We start from the raw sequence: 6,260 nt of genomic DNA, 5'->3' as shown, positions 1-6,260 counted from the left end.
GGATTGGATCGTGGCCTTCTCAGAGGGTCGTTTTGGGGCTAGAGCAGGAACGGATCTTAATTTGGTTGTACTCCAATGGGACGACATTGGAGAGAAGGTAGACTAAATTAGAGTAGTAGTTTTAGCTTACTTTTAATTAATTATTTAAGAAATATAGAAAGTTAATTCCTATTTGGTTTCTTAGTAATACATTGGCAGCTTGTTGCCTACTAGCTATAGAGTCCTAGTTATATTAGGTTTATAATTAGTGTTTAGTCTAGTTGTCCTATTAGGAGTAGGAATCTTATGTCGATTACTCTAGTCTATAAAAGGCCATTAGTTTGTAATTTTTATTCATAGTTGAAATAATAGTTTTCTTGAGTTTATTATTGCAGACTTACGAATTAAGTTTGTTTGTTCGATCTGTTTGATTGAGCAAGCTTGGTTTTGATCCCATTTGTTTTGGGGTTTTTTGTACATACCCGAATGGAGGGTGTGTACGTCCCTCGGGAGACAGATCTGCAATGCAACACTCGAACGGCCCGATCACCTGCAAAACAACGGACCCCGGGGGGGGGGCGGAGGTCCGTCTCCGACGATCAAGTCAGTGATCAATATAATGTATTTTAGAGAGAGAAAGTAGAGAGAAGGGAGAGTAAATGTGGGGGGCATTGCCCCTTGGAGCGAGAATTGGCTCTCTTGAAACTGATGTAATGATCAGTATTTATAGAGCATTGGGATATGTGCCTTTTAGGTCATTTAACCTAAAAGGCTCTAGGTTTATGGGCTTGGAGCCCATTATCACTCTTCTATCATTGAGTGACACGTGTCATGCTCTAATTGGCTCATAGAGAGCTGAGCTTGCGGACACGTGTCGTGGTGGCATTGGTCCACATATAGAGGGTAATTTTACCCCAAACATTAGCCCCTCGGAAGGGGTAATTTCTCTTTCAAGAGGAATTGCTCCTTTCGAAATCAAGGCTTTGCCGCTTGTTCAAAAGCTCTTTGGTCGGCATGTGTCTAGGTCAATAAAAGAGAGATTTGATTAACTTGGAAAAGTTGATACCTTATATGGTATGACATTTTCTAAGTTAATCAATCATAATAATGATTGCCGCTTGAACTAGACAGATGACGACTTTCATTTCTTTATGCCCCACTATGGTAGGATATTTTCGAGACGTTTGATATCTCATAAGGCAGGAAGCGAATGGCCGCCTGACAAGACAGGAGGCAAATGGCTGCCTGGAAAGTTTTGTAATTATACTTTCAATGTCCTTTTACCCCATTGGGAGGACTTGTATAATTTCTGAAGGTAATCTAGGTAAGAACTTCGGCCGGTCACCTACTGATGTCTTTTAGACATTCGGTTCCCGAAAACTTAGTCGTTCTTTAGATTACCCAGGTCAGGCGACTATGAGTTGACCAATTAGGTCGTTCAATCTTTGCCGTCTGCATGTGTTCGTAGAGCAATGTGCCACCCAAATGGGAGATGCTTCTCCTTGACGAATTCGCCCGAATGGACGTCGCCGGTTATCTGACTCATGTTGGAGCAGACGGCCTTACTCATGTTGGAGCAGGCAAATTTATAGAAAACAGATAACCATCCGGCCATTAGCCTCATGTCTTTTTAAGACGGTTTGTATAGCCACTAAGTTTTTAGCTTAGTTTATTATCCGGCCATTGGCCTCGATAGCCTCTAATCATGAAACAGTAGTCGTTTTCCATTTTTACTAGAACAGTTGGAAAACTCTATGCTTTTTAGATTTCACTTTAGATTAAATCAAACAACTGCGAGTGCTACCTTAGCATTCGGTAGGGCCGCTTGATGTTTTAGTAGAGCAATGTGCCACCCAAATGGGAGATGCTTCTCCTTGACGAATTCGCCCGAATGGACGTCGCCGGTTATCTGACTCATGTTGGAGCAGACGGTCATACTCATGTTGGAGCAGACTGTGGCCGTCGGCCTCTAATAATAATATCCGGCCATTGGCCTCACGTCACTTGGACGTTAGTTTAGCTACTAAGTTTTAAACTTAGTTTATTTAATTAATGAATCAACATTCAATAATAATAATAATAATAATAATAATAATAATAATAATATTCAAATAAGCTTTAACCGTCTTACTTGAAGGACCATGAAAGGCCGGTTGCCGAGCTTATCCGAATACGAAGGTTGCTTGACATTTATGCCGCTTGACCATAATACTCCCAAAGAGTCGCTCACAAATATACATGCGGCTTCTCATGCTCATATTGGTGAGAGTAAGATACATACTCTTGAGGTGATGTTGCTCCACTTATATGAGAGAGCAGCTTCACATATAAACATACGGCTCCACGCCACTTAAGTTAACTTGCAGCTCATAATAATGCTGCTAGCCCACTGGACTCCTTAAGGTGAGTCGACGTATTTTCTGCCTGGAGCATATGCAATCACAGCCGGAGTTGGGGTTGCTTTAAATGCTTAAAAATCGGAGTCGGAGATATTTAAGCTCCTTGCTAGAGTGCCATGCGGCATCTGCCGCTTGCTTTCAATTTAGTTTGCCTCCTATGCTAACTCATACAAGATAGGACGCAAGTTCTCGAAATCCGGCTGCTCTTTCCCATTTGCGGCTGCTTGGGTAAGTTTGCAAAGTGCCGAGATTCAATACCGTCTGACCCTTGTATAATATATACTCAAGTAATATGCTACCCATGTATAATATATACTTAAGTAGTGCCGCATGCTTTTTTTTTTTTTTTTTTAATCATAATAATGATAATTATTGATTCGCATAATACTCATGCGGTCTTTCAACCAAGTAGCTGTCCAGCCATGTCACAAATGTTTGAGCAAACTCTCGGCATCACACTCGGCTCCATGGTCGGGTGCCTTGCACAACGTATCGACCTCTCGGCTTTTAAGCTAAGAGATGACTATGTATGTATGTTGGTGCTCGGATACAAGAGATTGAGGTTTCCCTCACATTAAGGGGAGCTTGCTCATTTCACTCGGCTCTTATGCCGCCTGTATTTGAGTTTAGCTAGGCACTTAGTTGCCACTTGACAATCATGTCACTAAGTTTGCAACTTATTTGGCTTAGTAGCCGTTAGACTAAGCTCACAATGATGATAATGATGATCAGAGCATCCGGATGTGTAGGGGAACAAAGCAGCCCCAGTCATCGAGCTCAATGAGCCAATGAAACATCCGGTCTTTATGAAGAACAAAGTAGCCCCTATGGCTGTGCTTATTTGTTGAGCGAAGCATCCATGCAGCCGCCTTGATTGTGATCACCAGCCGTCACCTTTTATAGTGATAACCGGCTGCTTTAATACGAGTCGGCATTTTTGCCACTTGGATTGGAGCAACTTGGGCTGGCTGTGTGCTTCAATTGAGAATAGTACAAGGGGTAGCAATATATACATACGACATTTTTGCCACACCCCTTGCCGCTTGTACCGCACTTCTTACATGAGTACATGTTGGAAAGATAATTGTATTATTAGTAATGTTTATGATAGTATCTGTTTCGGGTGAAAACAATGGGACCTTGCCGAAGGTCCGCTGAAACGGAGAAGACTGGATTCGGTCCAAGTTATGCTGGGCCGAAGGTTTCCTGCACAGTAAACACACGTAAACTAGCCTCGGGGGTGTTGCCGAGGAAGGCCCCTCCGATGCTAAAGTCAGTACAATGTGTAGAAAGAGAACACTATGCAAGAGAATTAGTTGCTTGAGGCTTTGCTTGAATATATGAGAATATATGAATCTATGAATGATATGAATGTATGAATATTGATGGCTTTTATACCTCTTCATACATGGAGAGGTTAGGCCTTAGCCCAATTGGCTTGCTTTGAGGGCTGACCTTTGACTTTAGCACAATTGGAGAGTTGAACCTTGACCTTGGGCTTTTAATTGGATCATTTAATGCTTAGGCCCAATTGGACTAAATTGGACCCAAACAACTTGCCCCCCAGACCCGATTTGGAAGGATGACGGGTCGGGTTTGATTTAATTCAGAAAAGGAGGGAAGTAAATGATTTAATTAATCCAAAAATTTGAATTTAAACCGTAATTAATGAGATAACAACGGTTAAGGCGGATGATGGTGGAAGTTGGATCGCAAGGTCGTGTGTTTAACGGTTACTTAGTAGGGTATTTAAGAGAAATTGAAACGCGGACTCCCCGTATCCCATTCCTGGAGATATAAACAGAGGCGCGTCATCTCTCCTCACTTATTCACCAACACAAACCCAGAATTCTCGAGAGAAACCAAGAACCCGCATCAAAACTTCGCAAATTCCCCGAGCATTAAGCTTAGAAACTGAGACTTGCCACTACGAACTCGTAAATCGGCAACTTTCGCTTCAGATTAAGGTAAATTCCTTTGATTTCAGTTTATTTTTCTTTGAATTCGAACTCCTTCCCTTTTTTTTTCGAATTTTTTCTTCGAAATAATCAATGGCAAGAGGAGTTAGAGGTAGAGCCCGTGCTCCAAGAAGAGCAAGACCAATTCCCGATCCTAGGAACAGGATTGGGACCTGGAATGGACAAAGGCCAGAGTCTGACCCTGCTGAAGGGATTAGGGCGACTCCAATTTCCTCGGCTCCTCCTCAGAGAACGGAGGGGCCGAGCGCTTCTGGACGGGACGATGAAGTTCCCGCTGTCCTTTGGGATATCCTCCCCGGGTTTTCAGAGTGGGAGAATGCCGAAGTAGCTTCGGCCATGATAAAGAACCGCCCCTACTCATGGTGGGTGGAGAATGCCGAACAATATCGGTTTGCCGAGCAAATTGAGTTGCATTACGACATTTTTGAAGCTGATGGGTATTGGTGCCGAATGCCTGCGGCATCCGATAGAATCCATCGTCCACCCCCGGGGTATGTGGGGGTGTACACAAGACAGCTTCAGTACGGGCTGAGGTTCCCTTTGGACGTATTCGTCCGAGACTTGCTGATCCATTACAATATCTCCCTATGTCAGTTAACTCCCACCAGCATCCGAAGGGTGATGACATACTTATGGGTCTGCAAGTTCTTCAAGTATGTGCCGAACCTGCACTGCTTCAAAAAGCTTCATCGGCTAGTGCCAAATATTCAAAGTGGGCACGGAAGCCATGGTTCTGGGTGGTACCGGATTGAGTCCCGGCCCCAGTACCTAACCATGTGGCCGAACGACTCTTCAGACAAGGACTGGAGAGGTCAATGGATTTGGGTTAGGGCACCCACAGATCCGGGCCACCCTTGCGTCTTCAGCGCTCCCCGGTACCTTGCTGAGCCTGATCCCGACATGGGAAGTCTAGGTCCCCCCGCAGATAACGGGCCGGATCCGAACCTTGATCAACAACATATCTTCGGCAAGCTGCCGAACCGGGGGGGGCAGCGGCCGAATGCAGCATATCCCGGAGACTTGGCTCCCCGATACGCATTATGTTTTCCAAGAGAACATGCTAGCAGCTGTTGGCCTCAGCCGAAAGTTTAAGGATGGTAAGCTTCTTCGGCTGGGGCCGAGGCTTTTTAATTATCTCTTTTTCTTCTCTCACTTCGCTTTTTTATGTTGTGCCAACCTATCTGAACTGACCTTTCCCCTTTTCTTTTTCAGAGCGGGACGAGACCAACGTTGGCATTAACTACGCTCGTCTTGGTGTCAACCGAGAACGAGTTGTAACTGATCGGGCCCCGTCTATCACTGAACCGAGGCATAGGGAAGTTCATCTAGACTCTTCCCACTTCCAAATTGAGGCTGTTGCTCTGTATCAGAGGCAGAAGCCTTGGTGGAAGAAGAGAGACCCCTGGTTTAAGCTGCTGGACGAAGAAGCTGAAGCTGCCCGTACAGCCGAAGAGGTTGCACGGGTTCTCGAAGCTTGCGAAGGAGGAGAAGGGTCCTCCAGAGCTGCTGAAGAAGAAGCTGCAGCTAGGGCAGCTGAAGAAGACGAGGCTTTGCTGAAGACCTCGGTGAGCTTTCAGACTTAACTTTGTCTTTCTTCTTTTTTCTCCTCATCCTTGTCATCTGGGCGACTATTGGATGGTTTGAGGTAGTTGCACCTTCGGGCGTCCTTTTGGTTGCCCTGTATCCTTTCGGGGAAGCCGGCGTCTGAGACGTAAATTATCAGCTGATGATAAGTTGAGACGACCCCTTGGATCTCGTGAATTATGGGTCTCCCCAAAATCACGTTGTACACTGAAGGAGCGTCAATTACCAAAAATTCAATCATGACGTTCCTGGCTGCCTCATCGCAGCCGATGGTGACAGGAAGTGTCACCTTCCCATCTGGATAAGTTGAAGCCCCGTT

Source organism: Chenopodium quinoa, unplaced genomic scaffold (assembly GCF_001683475.1).
Source record: "Chenopodium quinoa cultivar QQ74 unplaced genomic scaffold, ASM168347v1, whole genome shotgun sequence".
Classification (NCBI taxonomy): Eukaryota; Viridiplantae; Streptophyta; class Magnoliopsida; order Caryophyllales; family Amaranthaceae; genus Chenopodium; species Chenopodium quinoa.
This window is presented reverse-complemented; position numbering follows the sequence as displayed.